The sequence below is a fragment of the Triticum urartu genome, chromosome 6A (assembly GCF_056163025.1).
Source record: "Triticum urartu cultivar PI428250 chromosome 6A, HENAU_Tu73, whole genome shotgun sequence".
Classification (NCBI taxonomy): Eukaryota; Viridiplantae; Streptophyta; class Magnoliopsida; order Poales; family Poaceae; genus Triticum; species Triticum urartu.
The window spans coordinates 386,443,007-386,467,644 of record NC_141878.1 but is presented as its reverse complement, the minus strand read 5'-3'; positions in this window follow the sequence as shown (position 1 = coordinate 386,467,644).

Sequence of the window (24,638 nt, the reverse complement as noted above, 5' to 3'; positions counted from 1 at the left end):
GCTGCTAAGGCTTCGGCGTCCAGGCAGTCGACTATTTGGTTCTTTTTAGTGAGAAACTTGTTCCAAAGCTTTCGGGCTGACTCTCCGGGCTGTTGAGTTATATGACTCAAATCGTCTGCATCCGGTGGTCGGACATAGGTCCCTTTAAAATTTGCCCGAAAAGCGTTTTCGAGCTCTTCCCAGCTTCCAATGGAGTTTTCGGGGAGGCTTTTAAGCCAGTGCCGAGTTGGCCCTTTGAGCTTGAGGGATAAGTACTTGATGGCGTGGAGATTGTCTCCTCGAGCAATATGGATATGGAGGATGTAGTCCTCAATCCAGACCCCAGGGTCTGTCGTTACGTCGTACGCCTCTATGTTTACTGGTTTGAATCCCTCTGGAAATTCGTGGTCCAGCACCTCATCGGTGTAACATAGGGGGTGTGCGTCACCCCTGTATTTGGGTGTACCGTGGTGTTGGGATGTTTGTTGTGTTGCATTGCACGCTGGAGCGCACTTGCGTGGCCCGTAGATGGATCTGGTTGCGCCGTCCTTTTGATGCGAGCCCTCACGCGGATCGCGTACTGGCTTATGTGCAGCGTCGTTTGCCGCTCTATGTTGGCCACGAGGTCGTCTATCCGACTGGATGGCCGTTTTGTTTTTTGGTTGCGGGGGATCTAAGGCCTCCTCACCGAATTCAGGTAGCAACTTTCGCTTCGGGTAGCTCTTGTTGTGGCGATTACCGCTGTACTTCGCTGCAGTGTTGAGTACTTCACTCCATCTGATTCTGAGTGTGTCTTGTGCAGCCCTGAGCCTTTGCTTCTGCTTTTTTAGACTCCTCGCAGTGGCAACAAGCCTTTGATGGGTATTCTGTTGCTCCGGGTGCCTGTCCGGTGTGATGTTATCCGGAATTTTATCTTCGACGGAGTCAGGTTGTTCGGTTTGATTCTCCATGTTGTCATGGTCGGACGATGGTTCAATGTCGTGTTTGCCGTCCGCTGGCTCACCTTGCTCTATCGCTGGGTTTATATGATCGCTGCTTTTGCCGAGGCAGGATTTGGAGCGGTGCTTACCCTGCCGCTTTGACTGCTTCTCGAGGGAACAACCCTTCGCTGCGTCCTTCCGTTCTTCGTCGTCATTTTCTTTGGGTGTGTCCACCATGTATACATCATATGATGAAGTGGGCGTCCAGTGCCCTATGGGCAGTGGTTCCTGTTCGTCTCCTGCATCGTCGTCCATACCGTCGATGCCTTCGGAGTCAAAGTCGAGCATGTCGATCAAATCGTCGACAGTGGCTACTAAGTGGGTGGTGGGTGGGCGGCAAATTTCTTCATCATCCGCATCCCAATTCTGTCGGACATAGTTCGGCCAGGGCTCTCCTGACAGAGAGAGAGAGAGAGACATTAATGAGTTCAGTATGTCGCCGAAAGGAGAGTGCTGAAAGATATCTGCGGAAGTGAACTCCATGATCGGCGCCCAGCCGGATTCGATGGGCACGGGCGCAGGCGGTTCGGAGTCCGTGGCCGGGGAAGAATCCGGCAGTTTGGCGACACAGCTCTCGTGAAGGGTAAGGTCGATACTCGGCTCGATCGCCGATGACAGTGCGGCCTCCGCGGCGGGTTCTATCCACCCGTCACTGAATGGCGCAATTGGCTCCGATTTGAGGGTCGGAGCGGTCGCCGGTGCAATCTCCCGAACATTGTCCGATGGTAGAGCTAAGTCGTGCTCATCATGACCGTGCGGCGCACTTGGCAAGGGCTCAAATCCGTCGAAGATCAAGTCTCCGTGGATGTCGGCTGTGTAGTTCAAGTTTCCAAATCTGACCTGATAGCCAGGGGCGTAGCTCTCGATTTGCTCTAGATGGCCAAGCGAGTTGGCCCGCAGTGCGGAGCCACCGAATACAAAGATCTGTCCGGGGAGAAAAGTCTCACCCCGAACTGCATCGCTATCGATGATCGAAGGAGCCATCAAGCCTAATGATGATGACACAGACGAACTCTCAATGAAAGCACCAATGTCGGTGTCAAAACCGGCGGATCTCGGGTAGGGGGTTCCGAACTATGCGTCTAAGGCGGATGGTAACAGGAGGCAGGGGACACGATGTTTTACCCAGGTTCGGGCCCTCTTGATGGAGGTAAAACCCTATGTCCTGCTTGATTATTCTTGATAATATGAGTAGTACAAAACTTGATCTACCACAAGATCAGAGAGGCTAAACCATAGAAGCTAGCCTATGGTATGATTGTATGTTGTCCTACGGACTAAAACCCTCCGGTTTATATAGACACCGGAGGGGGCTAGGGTTACACAGAGTCGGTTACAAGGAAGGAGATCTACATATCCGTATTGCCAAGCTTGCCTTCGACGCCAAGGAGAGTCCCATCCGGAAACGGGACGAAGTCTTCAATCTTGTATCTTCATAGTCCAACAGTCCGTCCAAAGGATATAATCCGGCTGTCCGGATACCCACTAATCCAGGACTCCCTCACCCGTTACAAATTACCTTATCACAAAACTATCTGTAACCGATAATTTCAGTGCTTGCAGAGAATACCTTACTAAAAACTGCTTACCATTTCCTTCTACTCCTTGTTGGGTTCGACACTCTTACTTATCGAAAGGACTATGATAGATCCCCTATACTTGTGGGTCATCACTTCGCCGGTCTTGACTTCGGCGCCGTCTCCTCCCCCAGTCATCATGTCGATGGGCCATGGTTCTTCTGTCGCGCCTGGTGCCCTAGAGGAGGACTTCTCCGTGCTGGACCAGCTTCAGGGCGATCTTCAGGGCCCCAACCGGCACCGAGCGTCGGGGCGCCTGGAGCTGATCTCAGCGTGGCTCCAGGCCAACGCGTCCGTCAGGGCGGCCTGGGCCCATGCCGTGGCGGCCTCAGAGGAAGGCCGGAAGGTGGACGTCCTAGCCGCAGCCGCCCATGACATGGCGGTGTAGGAAGCCAAGGCCTGAAGAGTGCTGGCGTGCGACGGAGGCTGAGCTGAAGATCCTCCACGACAAGAAGGCCGCCCAGGCCCGCCAGCTCGAGGTGTAGGAGGAGGACCTGAAGGTCCGGGAGGCTAGGGTCGCCGACAGTGATGCTGAGCTGGAGCAGGTAGCCCGGGAACAGGCCACGGAGCACGATCGCCTAGATAAGAAAAATGAGGAGGTGGAGGCGGCCCAGGCATCCCACGCCAAGCTTGTCTCCGAGGAAAAAGCTCGGCGGGAGACCAGGGAGAAGCTCCTCGCTACTGCTGAGAAGACGGTCGCCGTGGGGCGCGCCGCCTTTGACTCCCTTGAGTTGAGGTCTCACAAGGCGCTGCGGGATCTCTACGAGAGCGGGTATAAGGACCCGCTGGTGACTATGGAGGAAGGCCCCACCGAGCTGATCCTCAAGCTCATCACGGCGCTCGAGGGCATCCTCGTCGGAGTGGGCCCGATGGTGGAGGGGGAGGCCCGCACGCTTTCTACCTCGGCCATGACGTGCGTCTTCAACCACCTTTATCTCCGGGACACCAGCTTCGATCTCAGTGCCTTGCTCGAGCCCGTGGACCCCAAGTCCTATACCGCCGCTGTCAAGGCCATGAAGGGTCAGGTGGAGGCCCTACTGTGGAAGTTCCTCGCCTCGACTCCGCGACCACGGCTTGCGGCAAGGACGGCGGCGACGTCGTCAACGACGGGGCTTCCCAAGCCGGCGATGGCGGCATCCAATGCTGAAGAAGAAGCTTGACGGCTATGCTCCCCTCTATTCAAGTCCTGCAATATGTACCATGCCTCGTGGAGGCATAAGAACTTGTGCTTGGTATTTCTAACAAACATTATGTTCTATAATAATTTGCTAGGGTTCTGCAATCTCCTTTCCGTTTGCTTCAGCGTTCTGCGTCGGCAGGTGTCGGTGTCAAAACCGGCAGATCTCGGGTAGGGGGTCCCGAACTATGCGTCTAAGGATCGAAGGTAATAGGAGACAGGGGACACGATGTTTACCCAGGTTTGGGCCCTCTTAATGGAGGTAATACCCTACATCCTGCTTGACTGACATTGATGAGTATAGGGGTTACAAGAGTAGATCTACCACAAGATCGTGATGGCTAAACCCTAGATGTCTAGCCTATACGATTATGATTACATCTACGGACTAAACCCTCCGGTTTATATAGACACCGGAGGGGGCTAGGGCTTGTACATAGTCGGTTTACAGAGAAAGGAATCTTCATATCTGCACGCTAAGCTTGCCTTCCACGCCAAGGAGAGTCCCATCCGGACACGCGGAAAGTCTTCCGTCTTGTATCTCCACAGCCCATTAGTCCGGCCCATATCACATAGCCTGGATGCCCGAGGACCCTATAATCCTAGACTCCCTCAGTAGCCCCTGAACCAGTCTTCAATGACGATGTGTCCGGCGCACAGATTGTCTTCGGCATTGGAAGGCGGGTTCCTCCTCCGAACACTTCAAAGTAGTTGACCACCAGCAGTATATCCGGCTCTGTACAATAGTCACAATCCTCAAACATAAAGGTAAATGAAGATAAGTTCCTTCTTCTAATGATTTCACGGACAAGGCACTACATCCAACCATTTTATTACTTCGAACCGTTCTTCGGCCTCCTGTTTCGCGCTTCCAGACACAACCTCCGGCGACACATCTTGTCAAAGCAGAGATCGTGCCCCCTTATTACGGGATTCTCATCAATACGAGTTTTGGTAACCTAACTGTGCGGTTCGCGTGACCCCTTGGGAACATGCGAGTTTTAAGGCTCGAGGGAGGGGACGCTTGATATTCGCAGTCCATATAAGTGGATAGAACCCATCTGTTCCACCCCACGCCTCATTCTCTTTTCCGTCCCTGAGCTCCAGCGCCCAAACTCCAAGCTCTTCCCTTCCCGACAACTCCTCCGACCATGGCCGGCTCTCAAGGCAAGTGGGTGCCCTCCTCCGTCATGGAGGAGAACATCAAGGAGCTGCGGGAAGCACGGTATTTGACCGTGGAAATCAAGCACAGGCTTCCCGATCCGGCGCAGGTCATCCCCACTCCGGGGCCCGGTGAGAGGGTGGTGTTTATCCCCCACTTCCTCCATGGACTCGGATTCGCCCTCCACCCCTTTGTAAGGGGTCTCATGTTCTACTATGGGCTGGATTTTCATGATCTGGCCCCAAATTCGTTCCTTCACATCTCTGCGTTTCTCGTCGTGTGTGAAGCCTTCCTCCGTGTCCATCCACATTTCGGCTTATGGTTCAAGATTTTTAATGTGAAACCAAATGTGGTCAATGGGCAACACGCGGACTGTGGCAGCGCCATGGTGAGAAAGCTTCCCAAAGTCAATTGGCCAAAGGGAGTTTTTGTGGACACCGTCAAAATATGGCAATAGGAATGGTTCTATATCACAGAACCCCGTGGCTCTAAGTGGGAGGCCGCACCAGCCTTTAGATTCGGACACCCGCTGAGGCTTACATCCTGGACCGAGAAGAGTCCGGACTGGGGTTGGTCCCTGAGATGCTGCGGCTGCAGAAATGTGTCAAGAGCATGACAGCGAAGGACGTTACCCTTGTTGACGTAGTCTGAGTGATGCTTACCCGCCAAGCACTTCCCTAGCAGAGGCGGACCCTCAAGATGTGGGAGTTCAATCCAGAAGGGCCAAGGACCCTACAACAGTTCTACAGCACAATGCATAAGGGGATCTGGAAGCTGCTTTTTAAGAAGCAGGAGTCGTGGCCAAGGTCCTCAGACGACACCGGCCTCGATTGCAACCACCCATCCTCCGACGTAAATTCAAAAAACTCCGAACACCAATGGGCTTCAACAGCCCGAGGGAGAGGTTCTCAGTAATCCATCCCCAAACAAGTCTGGATTAAGAAGGCGGAGCAGATCTGGTGTCCGGCTGCGCTCCCCGAAGACCCAGCCAATTCTCTTCTAATGAGGATGCTAGTCCGGCGCCATACCAGGCGCCAGCAAAGAAGGAAAAGAAGAAGAAAATGGAGGAGATCACTTTGGACGCAATGTCCGGAGATGCTGATGCCCAGTCCTCTCACGAGGGTGATGACGACGGCGACGAGGAGGAGAGGAGGAGGAGGAAGATCCTCCCCGCAAGGGTAGAAAGAGAGCGGCCTCCGAAGAGCAGGAAGATGAAGCGTCTAAGAGGGACAAAATTACCCTCCCCGATGACTCGAGGTCAAATGCCGAGGTTACCCCGAAATACCGGTGCCAGACTAAGCCCCAAGCCGACTCGTAAGTGGTCCGGGATTTTTTGCACTTATTCCATCAATAAACTGTGATGATAACTCTAAGTTATATCTTTTAGTCCGGCCCGCGATCTTCCCCCACTATCTTCGTCCTCGGGGGATCTGCCACCGGAGATGATGGAGAGTAGGTCGCCTCCATTAGCCTCCCTGCTGCCTAAGGTGGATGATACCGAGGTGTCATCTCATAGGCCCTCCCAAAGCCTTGAAGAGACGCGAGGGGAGGCGATCTAATGGTGCCAGAGGGTAATACCTCGTCTGCGGAGGGCCGGGGAGGACGGTCCTCATGGAGACCGCCGACAAGGGCCCCGGACAATCCATCCCCCAGCCACAGACTACGGCAGAGACCAATACTGCCCCGAATTCTAGTGAACGACCCCCTGCGGGAGAAAAGGGAGCGGCGACCTCTGCTAATCCGGGGGTGTCGAATACCATGACGGACGCTCTTCAAAGTGCATCCGTCCTAGACGAGCACCGCATCCTGATGGGTGCGGTGTTTGAGAAGATTCAGTCCACCAAGAGCGGATTGAACGAAGCCTTCTCCAGCCTGATAGTAGGCTTCGAGGTACGCAATGTAATGTTTTTTGATCTTTTCTATGAGAAATATGCCCGTATATAGATAGTAGCCCCTGAGACTCTGTTCGGTTTTTTGAAAGAAAAGCAAGCAGAGGATCAAAAATCAGTTGTCAGGTGGTAACATGCTATTTTATTTGAATTTCAAAATAGGCCTCTCTGTTAGCGGCGACTGCCCAGTCAGCGAGATTTCCGAACTCAAACGGAAACTGGAGCGAGCCGATGAGGATCTAGTCCTTGTTAACAGGTGGCTCGACCAAGCGCAAGGTATAAGATACATCTTGTTGTATGCCTGTTTATTTTCGTGCTTTTGTGGTAGTTGAAGAGCTTTACTGTGCATGGTTGTACAGATGGTGCTGTCGCGGTGGAGACCCTTAGGGGTGAGCTTGCTCAAGCCAAGGAGCAGGCAAGGGTAAGCCAGGCGGCTGCTGTCGACTTAACCGAACAGGCCGCTCAGCGCCGTTTTGAGGAACGGGTGACTGAGATGGAGTAAAAGATCAAGGAGACTCCCGCCCAGTGCGAGTCCATGGAAATGGAAAACAAAGCTAAGGTGACCAAACTCGCCAAGGCCCTTCAAGATGCTTCAGAGGCACGGTCCGAATCCCACGCAGCGCACAAGGAAATCCGTCAAGCCGGTCAGATAGTAGTTAGTAAGCCTTTTCTTTTACAGGCTAAATTTGGGGACCGGAAGTATCCTTGCTTAATCGGCTGTGGAGTTCTCTAGACGCTTATGCGGATCTACCAATGAGTGCTACGGACGCCGCCCAATTCTTCCAGGCCCAGGAGGGGTATGAGTCGGAGAAGCTCTTCTGGTCGCAGTTTATGGAGCAGGAGCGCCCCCTACTGCTAAATGACCAGATGGCACGATGGGCGGAGCTGCATAAAATGTCCAGCGCGGTCATGAAGGACGCCATAGTCCGGTTGTGGCTTGCTGAAGCCGTTCCGGGCAGCTACTTCGTCCTCGTGCAGTGATGTCTACTACACGTCCTTCTTCTTGTAGACATTGTTGGGCCTCCAAGTGCAGAGGTTTGTAGGACAGTAGCAAATTTCCCTCAAGTGGATGACCTAAGGTTTATCAATCCGTAGGAGGCATAGGATGAAGATTGTCTCTCTCAAGCAACCCTGCAACCAAATAACAAAGAGTCTCTTGTGTCCCCAACACACCCAATACAATGGTAAATTGTATAGGTGCACTAGTTCGGTGAAGAGATGGTGATACAAGTGGTATATGGATGGTAGATAATGGTTTTTGTAATCTGAAAATATAAAAACAGCAAGGTAACTAATGATAAAAGTGAGCGTAAACGGTATTGCAATGCATTGAAACAAGGCCTAGGGTTCATACTTTCACTAGTGCAAGTTCTCTCAACAATAATAACGCAATTGGATCACATAACTATCCCTCAACATGCAACAAAGAGTCACTCCAAAGTCACTAATAGCGGAGAACAAATGAAGAGATTATGGTAGGGTACGAAACCACCTCAAAGTTATTCTTTCCAATCAATCTGTTGGGCTATTCCTATAAGTGTCACAAACAGCCCTAGAGTTCGTACTAGAATAACACCTTAAGACACAAATCAACCAAAACCCTAATGTCACCTAGATACTCCAATGTCACCTCAAGTATCCGTGGGTATGATTATACGATATGCAACACACAATCTCAGATTCATCTATTCAACCAACACATAGAACCTCAAAGAGTGCCCCAAAGTTTCTACCGGAGAGTCAAGATGAAAACATGTTCCAACCCCTATGCATAGGTTCATGGGCGGAACCCGCAAGTTGATCACCAAAACATACATCAAGTGGATCAATAGAATACCCCATTGTCACCACGGGTATCCCACGCAAGACATACATCAAGTGTCCTCAAATCCTTAAAGACTCAATCCGATAAGATAACTTCAAAGGGAAAACTCAATCCATTACAAGAGAGTAGAGGGGGGAGAAACATCATAAGATCCAACTATAATAGCAAAGCTCGTGATACATCAAGATCGTGCCACCTCAAGAACACGAGAGAGAGAGAGAGATCAAACACATAGCTACTGGTACATACCCTCAGCCCCGAGGGAGAACTACTCCCTCCTCGTCATGGACAACACCGGGATGATGAAGATGGCCACCGGAGAGGGTTTGCCCCTCCGGCAGGGTGCCGGAACGGGTCTAGATTGGTTTTTGGTGGCTACAGAGGCTTCTGGCGACGGAACTCCCGATCTATTGTGCTCCCCGAAGTTTTTAGGGTATATGGGTATATATGGGAGGAAGAAGTACGTCGGTGGACCTCCGGGCTGTCCACGAGGTAGGGGGTGCGACTAGGGGGGTTGGCGCGCCCCCACCCTCGTGGGTAGCCCGGGACTCTCCTGGTCCAACTCCGATACTCCGTGGACTTCTTCTGGTCCAAAAATAAGTTCCGTGAAGTTTCTGGTCAATTGGACTCCGTTTGATTTTCCTTTTCTGCGAAACTGTAAAACAAGGGAAAAACAAAAACTGGCACTGGGCTCTAGGTTAATAGGTTAGTCCCAAAAATCATATAAAATAGCATATAAATGCATATAAAACATCCAAGGTTGATAATATAATAGCATGGAACAATCAAAAATTATAGATACGTTGGAGACGTATCAGCATCCCCAAGCTTAATTCCCACTCGTTCTCGAGTAGGTAAATGATAAAAACAGAATTTTTGATGTGGAATGCTACCTAACATATTTATACATGTAGTTCTCTTTATTGTGGCAAGAATATTCAGAACCATAAGATTCAAGACAAAAGTTTAATATTGACATAAAAATAATAATACTTCAAGCATACTAACCAAGTAATCATGTCTTCTCAAAATAACATGGCCAAAGAAAGCTATCCCTACAAAATCATATAGTCTGGCTATGCTCTATCTTCACCACACAAAATATTTAAATCATGCACAACCCCGATGACAAGCCAAGCAATTGTTTCATACCTTTGATGTTCTCAAACTTTTTCAATCTTCACGCAATACATGAGCGTGAGCCATGGACATAGCACTATAGGTGGAATAGAATGATGGTTGTGGAGAAGACAAAAAGGAGAAGATAGTCTCACATCAACTAGGCATATCAACGGGTTGTGGAGATGCCCATCAATAGATATCAATGCGAGTGAGTAGGGATTGCCATGCAACGGATGCACTAGAGCTATAAGTGTATGAAAGCTCAACAAAAGAAACTAGTGGATGTGCATCCAACTTGCTTGCTCATGAAGACCTAGGGCATTTTGAGGAAGCCCATCATTGGAATATACAAGACAAGTTCTATAATGAAAGATTCCCACTATTATATGAAAGTGACAACATAGGAGACTCTTTATCATGAAGATCATGGTGCTACTTTGAAGCACAAGTGTGGTAAAAGGATAGTAGCATTGCCCCTTCTCTCTTTTTCTCTCATTTTTTTATTTGGGCATTTTCTCTTTTTTATGGCCTCTTATTTATTTAGTTATTTGGGCCTTTTCTCTTTTTATGGCCTATTTTTTTAGTCCGAAGTCTCATCCCGACTTGTGGGGGAATCATAGTCTCCATCATCCTTTCCTCACTAGGACAATGCTCTAATAATGATGATCATCACACTTTTATTTACTTACAACTCAAGAATTACAACTCGATACTTAGAACAAGATATGACTCTATATGAATGCCTCTGGCGGTGTACCGGGATGTGCAATGATGCATGATTGACATGTATGAAAGAATTATGAACGGTGGCTTTGCCACAAATACAATGTCAACTACATGATCATGCAAAGCAATATGACAATGATGGAGCGTGTCATAGTAAACGGAATGGTGGAAAGTTGCATGGCAATATATCTCGGAATGGCTATGGAAATGCCATAATAGGTAGGTATGGTGGCTGTTTTGAGGAAGGTATATGGTGGGTTTAAGGTACCGGCGAGAGTTGCGCGGTACTAGAGAGGCTAGCAATGGTGGAAGGGTGAGAGTGCGTATAATCCATGAACTAAACATTAGTCATAAAGAACTCATATAATTATTGCAAAAATCTATTAGTTATCGAAACAAAGTAATACCCGGATGCTCCTAGGGGGATAGATTGGTAGGAAAATACCATCGCTCGTCCCCGATCGCCACTCATAAGGAAGACAATCAATAAATAAATCATGCTCCAACTTCATCACATAACGGTTCACCATATGTGCATGCTATGGGAATCACAAACTTCAACACAAGTATTTATAAAAATCACAACTACTCAACTAGCATGACTCTAATATCACCATCTCCATATCTCAAAACAATTATCAAGTATCAAACTTCTGTTAGTATTCAATGCACTCTATATGAAAGTTTTTATTATACCCCACTTGGATGCCCATCATATTAGGACTAGTTTCATAACCAAATCAAACTACCATGCTGTTTAGGACTCTCAAAATAATATAAGTTAAGCATTAGATTTCATCTATTTCTATATAATAAATAAAACCACCATCGTGCTCTAAAAAGATATAATTGAAGCACTAGAGCAAATGACAAACTACTCCAAAAGATATAAGTGAAGATCAATGAGTAGTCAAATAATTATGCAAGTATGTGAAGACTCTCTAACATTTAATAATTTCATATCTTGGTATTTTATTCAAAAATCAAGCAAAACAAAAGAAAATAAAATGACGCTCCAAGCAAAACACATATCATGTGGTAAATAAACATATAGCTCCAAGTAAAGTTACCGATGAACAAAGACGAAAGAGGGGATGCCTTCCGGGGCATCCCCAAGCTTAGGCTCTTGGTTGTCCTTGAATATTACCTTGGGGTGCCTTGGGAATCCCCAAGCTTAAGCTCTTTCCACTCCTTATTCCATAATCCATCGAATCTTTACCCCAAACTTGAAAACTTCACAACACAAAACTTAACAGAAAACTCGTAAGCTCCGTTAGCGAAAGAAAACAAAACACCACTTCAAGGTACTATAATGAACTCATTCTTTATTTATATTGGTGTTAAAGCTACTGTATTCCAACTTCTCTATGGTTTATAAACTCTTTTACTAGCCATAGATTCATCAAAATAAGTAAACAACACATGAAAAACATAATCTGTCAAAAACAGAATAGTCTGTAGTAATGTGTAACTAACGCAAACTTCTGGAACCCCAAAAATTCTAGAATAAATTTCTGGACCTGAGGAATTTGTCTATTAATCATCTTAAAAAATAATTAACTAAATATCACTTTCCAAATAAAAATGGCAGCAATTCTCGTGAGCGCTAAAGTTTCTGTTTTTTACAGCAAGATCAACAAGACTTTCCCCAAGTCTTCCCAATGGTTCTAATTGGCACAAACACTAATTAAAACATAAAAACTCAATCATAACATAGTCTAGATAAATTATTTATTACAAAACAGGAGCAAAAATCAAGGAATTAAAAAAAGTTGGGTTGCCTCCCAACAAGCGCTATCGTTTAACGCCCCTAGCTAGGCATGATGATTTCAATGATGCTCACATAAAGGATAAGAATTGAAACATAAAGAGAGCATCATGAAGAATATGACTAGCACATTTAAGTTTAACCCACTTCCTATGCATAGGGATTTTGTGAGCAAACAACTTGTGGCAACAAGAATCAACTTGCATAGGAAGGTAAATACAAGCATAACTTCAAAACTTTAAGCACATAGAGAGGAAACTTGATATTATTGCAATTCCTACAAGCATATATTCCTCCCTCATAATAATTTTCAGTAGCATCATGAATGAATTATACAATATAACCAGCACCTAAAGCATTATTTTCATGATCTACAAGCATAGAAATTTTATTACTCTCCACATAAGCAAAATTCTTCTCAATCGGAATAGTGGGAGTATCATAAGAAACTCGAATACTATAAATTGTTTCCAAATTAAAAGAGTAATGTTCAGGAAAAGGGTAATCATAATCATGACAATTTTTATAAATATAATCATCACTACTTTTTATAGCATATGTATCATCACAATAATTATCATAAGTAGCAACTTTGTTCTCATCATAATCGATTGAAACCTCTTCCAAAATAGTGGAATAATCACTAAATAAAGTCATGACCTCTCCAAATCCACTTTCATAATTATCATAATAAGATTCAACATCCTCCAAAATAGTGGGATCATTACTTCCTAAAGTTGACACTCTTCCAAACCCACTTTCATCAATATAATCATCATAAGTAGGAGGCATGCTATCATCATAATAAATTTGCATATCAAAACTTGGGAGACTACAAATATCATCTTCATTAAATGTAGCATCCCGAGGCTCTTGACAAACATTAATTTCAGCAAATATATTCTCAAAAACATCATCTTCATCAAACATAGCATCCCCAAGCTTGGGCCTTTTCATATCATCATTAATCACTCTCATCATTAATAGTATGGATAGCACCAATAGTATAGCAATTATCATCATATTCTTCCGGGCAAGTGCCAAAAATATTTTCAAGATCATAAGAAGTATCATTATCTTCCCAATCATAATCATCACAGCAAGCAATAGGCATAGCGAGATCATCATCAAGTGCATATCTTCCACAATTATTTTTGATTCATTTTCATGAGGCACAACAATAATACGAGCAACATTATTCGAGGGATATATCTTTTTACCTCTCTTCCTTTTTGTTTTCTTCTTCTTCACATCATGTGTGGGTTCAATCATCTTTTTGGAGCTCCTTATTAATGAGATTGGTTGAATGGAAGGCTCCTCCTCTTTACCTGATTAATCATAAGAAATAATAGGAGAATATTGGGAAGTCTCTTCCCTTCTGTTAGTATTCTCTTCATCTTCTATTTGTTTTCTTTTCTTTATGTAATTGGCAATATAAGGATTTTCAATACAATTCACCGCACAATACATATAAATTTCCTCTGGATCAAAATGAAGAACTCTATCAAGGGCAAATTCTGGAATAACCTTAGTTATACGTTTCATTTCTTCGTAACCCAAGAGCAAACTAAGTTCATTATGATGTGCAAGGGAAATCAAGTCATCACAATTTTTGGACACAATACGATCATGAAACAATTTGCATTGGGTACTGAAATGATCATGTTCTTTGCAGAGTTCACAAGTACGACAGAGAAAATTTAAATTTTCAGCACAAACTTCTAGCCTTTCTTGCAACAATTTCATTTCTAAATGCTTATGCCTCTTGCAATATCTATCTTCCCTATTTGGTGTTTACTTGCAAACCCAATGCACTCCACAAAAATTGACATGTTTATAGGAGACATTTTCATCATAACTAGTGCAATCATCATTAGTACTATGGATATTCAGGGAGTTCATACTAACAACATTGCAATCATGCTCATCATTCAAAGATTTAGTGCCAAACATTTTAATGCATTCTTCTTCTAACACTTTGGCACAATTTTCCTTTCCATCATACTCACGAAAGATATTAAAAAGATGAAGCGTATGAGGCAAACTTAATTCCATTTTTTTAATTTTCTTTTATAAACTAAACTAGTGATAAAACAAGAAACAAAAAGACTCGATTGCAAGATCTAAAGATATACCTTCAAGCGCTAACCTCCCCGGCAACGGTGCCAGAAAAGAGCTTGATGTCTACTACACAACCTTCTTCTTGTAGACGTTGTTGGGCCTCCAAGTGCAGAGGTTTGTAGGACAGTAGCAAATTTCTCTCAAGTGGATGACCTAAGGTTTATCAATCCGTAGGAGGCGTAGGATGAAGATGGTCTCTCTGAAGCAACCCTGCAACCAAATAACAAAGATTCTCTTGTGTCCCCAACACACCCAATACAATGGTAAATTGTATAGGTGCACTAGTTCGGCGAAGAGATGGTGATACAAGTGGTATATGGATGGTAGATAAAGGTTTTTGTAATCTGAAAATATAAAAATAGCAAGGTAACTAATGATAAAAGGGAGCGTAAACGGTATTGCAATGCGTTCAAACAAGGCATAGGGTTCATACTTTCACTAGTGCAAGTTCTCTCAACAATAATAACACAATTGGATCACATAACTATCCCTCAACATGCAACAAAGAGTCACTCCAAAGTCACTAATAGGAGAGAACAAACGAAGAGATTATGGTAGGGTACGAAACCACCTCAAAGTTATTCTTTCCAATCAATCCGTTGGGCTATTCCTATAAGTGTCACAAACAGCCCTAGAGTTCGTACTAGAATAACACCTTAAGAGACAAATCAACCAAAACCCTAATGTCACCTAGATACTCCAAGGTCACCTCAAGTATCCGTGGGTATGTATACGATATGCATCACACAATCTCAGATTCATCTATTCAACCAACACATAGAACCTCAAAGACTTCCCCAAAGTTTCTACCAGAGAGTCAAGACGAAAACGTGTGCCAACCCCTATGCATAGGTTCATGGGCGGAACCCGCAAGTTGATCACCAAAACATGCATTAAGTGGATCAATAGAATACCCCATTGTCACCATGGGTATCCCACGCAAGACATACATCAAGTGTTCTCAAATCCTTAAAGACTCAATCCGATAAGATAACTTCAAAGGGAAAACTCAATCCATTACAAGAGAGTAGAGGGGGGAGAAACATCATAAGATCCAACTATAATAGCAAAGCTCGTGATACATCAAGATCGTGCCACCTCAAGAACACGAGAGAGAGAGAGAGAGATCAAACACATAGCTACTGGCACATACCCTCAGCCCCGAGGCAGAACTACTCCCTCCTCGTCATGGAGAGCACCAGGGTGGGGGGCGCGCCCCCTGCCTCGTGGACAGCCCGGGACTCTCCTGGTCCAACTCTGATACTCCGTGGGCTTCTTCTGGTCCAAAAATAAGTTCCGTGAAGTTTCAGGTCAATTGGACTCCGGTTGATTTTCCTTTTCGGTGATACTCTAAAACAAGGAAAAAACAGAAACTGGCACTGGGCTCTAGGTTAACAGGTTAGTCCCAAAAATAATATAAAATAGCATACAAATGCATATAAAACATCCAAGGTTGATAATATAATAGCATGGAACAATCAAAAATTATAGATACATTGGAGACGTATCATGCGGCGTCTCGTCGATGCGCTGCCCCGGATTGACGCTGTCAAGAGGTGGTACTGCATGGAAGTTACGCGTATGGATTTCGCCCGTGTCAAGATGCACTGGGTGAAAATGAATGCCAAAAATGTGGCGGTCGAGGGTCCTCTCGAAAGCAAGGCCCATAGCACACCAGAGCGCTATTTTGAGGATGTGCTAAAAGGTGCTTGCCTTATAGAGGGCCAATGCTCTAATGACGTAGTGTTCCAATAAACGAGTCTGAACTGTCCGGGGATGTTATAAACTAAGTGTTTTGTAATATATTCATTCCTTGATGAAAGTTTTTTATCCTCCTGTGCGGCCGTTTATTGTATCTAAGAGTTCCCAGTCGTCGGCTTCAGCCCTCATGTAGATGCTACTGGGGTGTTCGGAATTACACATAACTACACTTAACCCAACGTCTTGGTCCTTGAAGGAGGTGTCAGTGCGGCGAACCAGGCAATCAGACTATTCGGTTTTATTGTTGTCACTTAGCTATAGGACTTTGACAATGGGTCTATTAGGTAGCCCCTAGTATGTATGCGGCTACCCTGATGCGGATGCGTTACATATGTGACCGGGAAACGGTCCTTTGTGTAATACGGAAAAATCGCTAAGAATTGTATTGAATCATCGAGTGGCTGATCAGCTCTCGCTGCATCATGACAGTCAGTTTTCGGCTTTCTATACTGAGGTGCTTAACCGGACGAACCAGAAACACAATCACAGTAGTTCTCCCTTTACTACCCTAACTGATCAGACAGAACGTAAGGTAGCAAGCACAGGAGCCGGGCAACCCAACTATTGACCAAAGACATGATTTGGAGCCGATGCATGTACTGTCGAGCTCGGGACGCCGAATTGTGCTATAAAGTTGTTCGGACTTTTGTTTCGCAACGCATATGTTGTCCTATAGAGCCCCTGGCAATTTTGTGCCGAGGTGTGTGAGTGAGACAACTATAAAGACGGAATGAAGTCTACAAGTAAAGATAGTTCCGAATAATAATTTGTTTCGCTGGGATCTGATTGATACGTCAAAACGTAATCTTACAGAATTTATTGTAATCACCAAGGCCATTTTACATGTCGGGGGTCTAGGGATGGGCGTAAAAAGCTTCTATATAGGTTCTTGAGTGAAGTTGTGGTATGCAAAAATGCTTTGCACCTTCCTGCCGCACGTCTGCGCCGCTTTCGCCCAAATAATAAAGATTCCTTTAAATGAATGGTCTTCAGCCCTGTATACGGAACCGGGCTCGGAAAGAACCCTCATGGGTCCGAAGAATGAGTAGGTTTTGATTCACCTGTGGTAAAAAAGAATGATTAAATAAAGGGGGAGGTCGTATAAGGTCGAACCTTTTTATAGGCCTGTCCGTATATTGCCTCCTCCGATGCCCAAGGTATTTTGAGTGCATAATTGTGCATGCGTGGTACGAATTCCGCTGATGCTAATCCGGCCCTGAGGTTGTCGGACTGCCGATATATAGGACTGACCGGTCTTGCATGGGGATGTCCGGTGGCCTAATAGCCAAGGAGTTGTGCGGCTTGATAGGGCCGCTTTGTACTTCGGTCACAATGGCCGATGTATGCTCCTCAGTATGGAGGGAGCGCTCCATGTTTCCATTGATTGTAATGACGCCGCGTGGACTAGGCATCTTGAGCTTTAAATAGGCATAATGCGGGACCGCATTGAAGCAGGCAAAAGTAGTTCGTCCGAGCAATGTGTGATAGCCGTTGCGGAAGGGGACGATGTTAAAGATCAAGTCTTCGCTTAGGGAGTTGTCCGGCGAGCCGAAGACTACTTCCAGTGTGATTGAGCCCGTACAGCGGGCCTCTTTGCTAGGTATTACTCCTTTGAAGGTAGTTTTAGTGGGCTTGATTCTTGATGGATCAATGCCCATTTTGCGGACAGTGTCTTGATAGATTAGATTGAGACTACTGCCGCCGTCCATGAGGACTCGAGTGTGGTTGGATTCGTCGATTATTGGATCGAGGACCAGGGCTGCCGAACCTCCATGATGGATACTCGTTGGGTGGTACCTTCGATCGAAGATGATCGGGCAAGCCGACCATGGGTTGAATTTTGGGGCGACCGGCTCTATGGCGTAGATGTCCCATAGTGCGCATTCGCACTCCCTCTTAGGGATATGTGTGACGTATATCATATTCACTGCTTTTACCTCGGGGGGAAATTGCTTCTGTCCCCCTGTGTTCGGTTGACGGGGCTCTTGGTCATCATCGTCACTAGGTGACCCTTTTCCCTTGTGTTCGGAGTTAAGCTTGCTAGCTTGTTTGAAGACCCAACATTTTTTGTTGGTATGATTAGTGGGTTTATTGGGGGTGCCATGAATCTGGAAAGGCGGATCAAGTATTCTGTCTAGACTGGATGGGCCATCTCTGTTTGCCTTGAATGGCTTTTTCTGTTGACCGGATTTGGAGCCGCTGAATCCGGCGTTAACCGCCGTGCCTTGCGGTACTTCATTGTTTTTTTATGCTTATACTTGTCACGTCGTGGCTTGCCATTGCCGTCCCTGGTTTCGGAGGTACCAGGGTCACTGGTGCTATTGCTTCTGCAAGCAAGCCAGATGTCTTCTCCCGCGCAAAAAACGGGTCATAAGTGCGGTGAGGGCTGCCATGGACTTCGGCTTTTCTTGGTCGAGGTTTCAGGTGAGCCACTCGTCACAGACGCTATGTTTGAAGGCCGCGAGGGCTTCTGCGTCCGGACAATCCACAGTCTGGTTCTTTTTTATTAGGAACCTTGTCCAAAGCTGTCGGGCGAATTTCCCGGGTTGCTGGATTATGTGGCTAAGGTCATCGGCATCTAGGGGCCGAACATAGGTACCTTGGAAGTTGTCTATGAATGCATCCTCCAGGTCCTCCCAACCAATAGAATTTTTTGGTAGACTGTTCAGCCAGTGCCATGGTAGTCCCTTAAGTTTGAGGGGAAGGAATTTGATGGCATGTAGATCGCAATCGCGAGCCATGTGAATGTGGAGAAGAAAGTCTTCAATCCATACTACGGGATCTGTTGTGCCGTTGTATGATTCGATGTTCATGGGTTTGAACCCTTCTAGGAACTGGTGCTCCATTACCTCATCGGTGAACCATAGGGGGTGTGCGGTGCCCCTATATCGGGCCGTGTCACGGCGCAGTTCGGATGAAGTCCGTATGCGGTTTTAGGCCGGGGCGTGATTATACTTGTCGTGCCGGGATTGGTAACCGTCCTCTCGCGCTAGGGCGTGCCCCCGCTATCCATAGATTGATCTGGTCTAACCTGCTCTATTTTCCAGGTCTTGTCGCAGGTCATATGTATATCCCCGAGCTGTTGTTTCTCTATTTTTACGGCGAGGTGGAGCGGGCTGGTCTTCAGCCTGAGTTGTCGTTCTGCCCTGGCCACGTGGTGCTCGGTTGGGTCTGTCATCCATGTTATGTGCGGGTGGTATGGGCTCCAGCGCCTTGTCATCGAATTGGGGTAGCAGCTTACGCTTCGGGTAACTCTTTGTTGGGCGTTCAAGGCTGTAATCTTTGGCTGCCAAGACATTAGTCCATCTGTCGTTGAGCATATCTTGGTTAGCTTGCAGCTGTTGTTGTTTCGTTTTTAGGCTTCTAGCCATGGCTATTAGCTGGCGCTTGAAGCGCTCTTGTTCGAGGGGTTCCTCTGCCATGATAAAATCTTCATCGCTGAGGCGTACGTCGTCTACGGAGAGTGGCAGATAGTTGCTGTCATCCGAGTCATTGTTCCATGTTTGTTTGTCAGGGTCAACTTGCCCGTCCTCCCGATCATCCTGTTCAGATGTTGGTTCGATGGGATGTTCTTGGTCTTCAGTGTTCTCTGGAGTATCACTGATGTTGTTTTTACGTTGACGTTTCAGCGGTATCTTAGGAGGTTCGTCCTTGACTGGGTTTTTCTCGTCATCGATGTCGCCATTTTTAGGTGTATCCACCATGTATACGCCATACGAGGAGGTGGCCATCCAACGTCCGGTGACCGGCGGGTTTTGGGCCTGCTCCTCTCCGGCATCGTCATCCATACCGTCGATGTCTTCGGAGGCATAATCAAGCATGTCGGTTAGGTCCTCGACAGTGGCCATGAGGTGGGTGGTGTGTGGGAAGTAAAATTCTCTATTTCTAGCCCCTAGCCCGGGCTGGGCGTGATTCAAAAGCGGTTCCTCTATGATGATGAGGGATCGCATTAAGTTCAGAGCCTCGTTTAAGAGAGGTGTTTGGATGGGGTCGGAAGTTTCTGGGCCGAGCTCGCATGACACGGGCCTCCAGGGTTCGGAATTAGTGTCCGGGGAAGAGTCCAGCTTTGTAATGATTATCGAAGATGCTATTCTCTGTGGTTTTCCGGTGTTGAGCTCTAAGGCCGGAGAGACTCCGGTGGGCTCTAGACTCCCGTCTTCGGACCTGATGGCATGCTCCGGATCTAAGGCCGGAGCGGTGGTTGGGGCCGTGAACCCTTGGAACATCAAGTCTCCTCGGGTATCAGCGACATAATTTAGATTTCCAAAACTGATCTGATGACCAGGGGCGTGGTTGTCGATCTGCTCTAGATGGCCAACCGAGTTGGCCTGCAGTTGGAAACCGCTGATACGTCTCCAACGTATCTATAATTTTTTATTGCTCCATGCTATATTATCTACTGTTTTGGACTATATTGGGCTTTATTTTCCACTTTTATATTATTTTTGGGACTAACCTATTAACCGGAGGCCCAGCCCAGATTTGCTGTTTTATGCCTATTTCAGTGTTTTGAAGAAAAGGAATATCAGACGGAGTCGAAACGGAACGAAATCGACTGGAGAAGTTATTTTTGGAAGAAAACACACCTGATGGACTTGGACCCCACGTCAAGGAAGGAACGAGGTGCTCATGAGGGTGGGGGCGGGCCCCCCTCCCTAGGGCGCGCCCCCTGTCTCGTGGGGCCCTCGTGGCTCCCCTGACGTACCTCCTGCACCCATATATACCTACGTGACCTAAAACTTCCATAACGGAAGATAGATCGGGAGTTCCGCCGCCAGAAGCCTCCGTAGCCACCAAAAACCAATCTAGACCCGTTCTGGCACCCTGCCGGAGGGGGCAATCCGTCTCCGGTGGCCATCTTCATCATCCCGGTGCTCTCCATGACGAGGAGGTAGTAGTTCTCCCTTGGGGCTGAGGGTATGTACAAGTAGCTATGTGTTTGATCTCTCTCTCTCTCTCTCTCTCTCGTGTTCTTGAGATGGTACGATCTTGATGTATCGCGAGCTTTGCTATTATACTAGGATCTTATATTTCTCCTCCCCCTCTTCTCTCTTGTAATGAATTGAGTTTCCCCTTTGAAGTAATCTTATCGGATTGAGTCTTTAAAGATTTGAGAACACTTGATGTATGTATTGCCGTGCGTATCTGTGGTGACAATGGGATGCCACGTGATTCACTTGATGTATATTTTGGTGATCAACTTGCGGGTTCCTCCCATGAACCTATGCATAGCGGTTGGCACACGTTTTCGTCGTGATTCTCTGGTAGAAACTTTGGGGCACTCTTTGAGGTCCTTTGTGTTGGTTGAATAGATGAATCTGAGATTGTGTGATGCATATCATATAATCATACCCACGGATATTTGAGGTGACATTGGAGTATCTAGGTGACATTTGGGTTTTGGTTGATTCTTAAGGTGTTATTCTAGTACGAACTCTAGGGCTGTTTGTGACACTTACAGGAATAGCCCAACGGATTGATTGGAAAGAATAACTTTGAGGTGGTTTCGTACCCTACCATAATCTCCTCGTTCGTTCTCCGCTATTAGTGACTTTGGAGTGACTCTTTGTTGCATGTTGAGGGATAGTTATGTGATCCAATTATGTTAGTATTGTTGAGGGAACTTACACTAGCAAAAGTATGAACCCTAGGCCTTGTTTCAACGCATTGCAATACCGTTTACGCTCACTTTTATCATTAGTTACCTTGCTGTTTTTATAATTTGAGATTACAAATACCTTTATCTACTATCCATATTGCACTTGTATCACCATATCTTCGCCGAACTAGTGCACCTATAAAATTTACCATTGTATTGGGTGTGTTGGGGACACAAGAGACTCTTTGTTATTTGGTTGCAGGGTTGCTTGAGAGAGATCATCTTCATCCTACGCCTCCTACGGATTGATAAACCTTAGGTCATCCACTTGAGGGAAATTTGCTACTGTCCTACAAACCTCTGCACTTGGAGGCCCAACAACGTCCACAATAAGAAGGTTGTGTAGTAGACATCAACCGTCGAATACAAAGATCTGGCCGGGTAGAAAAATCTCCTCCGTGGCAGCGTTGTTGTAGATGATTGATAGAGCCATCGAGCCTTTCGACGATGGCATAGTGGAACTCTTAATGAAAGCACCATTGTCGGTGTCAAAACCGGCAGATCTCGGGTAGGGGATCCCGAACTATGCGTCTAAGGATCGAAGGTAATAGGAGACAGGGGCCACAATGTTTACCTAGGTTCCGGCCCTCTTAATGGAGGTAATACCCTATGTCCTGCTTGATTGACTTTGGTGAGTATAGGGGTTACAAGAGTTGATCTACCACGAGATCGTGATGGCTAAACCCTAGATGTCTAGCCTATATGATTATGATTGCCTCTACGGACTAAACCCTCCGATTTATATAGACACTGGAGGGGGATAGGGCTTGTATAGAGTCGGTTACAGAGAAAGGAATCTTCATATCCGCACGCTAAGCTTGCCTTCCACGCCAAGGAGAGTCCCATCCGGACACGGGGAAAGTCTTCCTTCTTGTATCTGCATGGCCGATTAGTGTGGCCCATATCACATATCCCGGACGCCCGAGGACACCGTAATCCTGGACTCCCTCAGCAGGGCCTGGCCTCGCGCATACCTCAGCCGCCGTTGGATCGTCCGGATCACCAGGACAAGATCTACGGATGAGGGGCTACGTGACCAGTTATGCTCCTGAGTCACGTTGCTCAGGAGTCCCCCTTGACGTGCAAACAGCCCTCGGGAAGGAGATGCGAGAGTAGGCCTTATCGTTCTGTCTCGGCAGGCCTCGGCCCCGTGCATACCTCAGGCGCGGTTGGGGTGTCCGGATCACCAGGACGAGACCAATGGGTGAGGGGCTATGTGACCAGTTAGGCTCTTGAGTCACGATTCTCAGGAGTCCCCCTTGACGTACGAACAAACCTCCATACCTTTCCTCGTCGGGCTCTCGCTCGGGAGGGGTGCTCTAAGACCAGGTCTGAGGGACCTGGCGAGGTGGCGTACGCCAAGCATGACCTAAGCATAGCCCCCGTGCCCAGCCCCCTCGCGCGACTCTCCCAGGGGGAAAGCAACACGGTGAGGCTGAGCACCGAGCCTGGTGGTCCCTGAGGTTAATGCAGCCATGAGGCCACTCTCAGTTGTTTATCACCAGCGTGGAGCATGGCGCTTCCGCTCTTGCACGGGCATAGCCGCTCCTTGACCATGTTGACTGCCAGCGCGGAGCATGGTGCTTCCACTGGTACGTGGGTGGGAGTCCCCTCTGAGGAGAGGCTCCGGGAAGTGTACAGCCCCGCCCTGACATGTGGCTTGCACGACAGGGCTAGAGGAGGTGTGTATGGGCACTCGTGAGCCAGCATGGGACTCACGATGCCCTACCTCAAGGCGGGTTGCGCCTGAATTAAAGTCGGAACACTTACGATAGCCCTCCGAGATGGTTAGGCGACCTGCGCCGAGTGAATCTCCTGAGATTATCGCATGAGAAGGCCAAACGCGAACGACCCCAGGAGGTGATGTGAATGGGACCCGCCTGCTAGACAGAGGTAGCCATTGGATTTATCGATGTTGCAGGGACAGACCCGAGCACAGACGTCGTGCCCCATCTTCTCATGCGAAGGTCCTGAAGAAAGACAACCGACGTGCGGCTCCCGTGGTGATGAGGCACCGGGTCACGCACCCTTACTCATCCGCCCGTGATTAGCTCATGCGAGAACAAGGCACCAAGGACCATGGGAGGTGACGTGCACAAGAGCTGGCCCGTGAACCAAAGCTCAGCCACTTGGGTTTAGCGATGCTGCAGGGACGAACCCGAGCACATACACCGTGCCAGTCCTTAATCATGAGGAGGACGTGGGTGGGCTTGCAAGGGCATACAACATTCATGGCGACGAAGCACCAGATAGACAGATGATAATCCTAAAGCAGCTAATGATTGAAGGTAAAGCCAGTTCTGATAGATGTAGGAAGGATACATGCCGCAGGGACGGACCCACACGGCTTGGGGATAATGCAGCCCGAGAGGTGCCAACAAGTGAACAAACCTAAAAGATGTCACCTGACACCATTGCTGAAGAAGTGTTGAGGTAGCTAAAGATGCGTTTTACCAAAGTAGCTCCTCACGAGCCGCCCGGGTCCTGAACCTCGGGAGGCTCTAGAGGCCCGGGGGGCTCGCGAGGATCCATCGCCATCTCCGACAGGATTGCCAGGTGCCTGGCCTCCTGAGCTGCCAGGACACTCTGCATGTGGCGTTGATACATGATAGCCCTGTTCAGCAAGCCGAAGGGCATGTGAATGTAGCTGTGTGGTAGGCCCTTGCATCGTCCAATGCGGGACAGCCAAAAGAGCTCCTGAGACGCGACCCTGTTGAGCCTAGGGACGTTGACACAAGCGCGTAGGTCGCTGTCCTCACCGGGGAAGGGAGCTGCACCAGGTGGTGGGCGACGGTCGCCTTGCATTGCTCTTGCCTCGTGAAGGTCCTCGGTTACACTGGTCACGAACTCCTGAGCGCCTCACGCCTCGCGCCCTGCGCATTCCTCATGGAA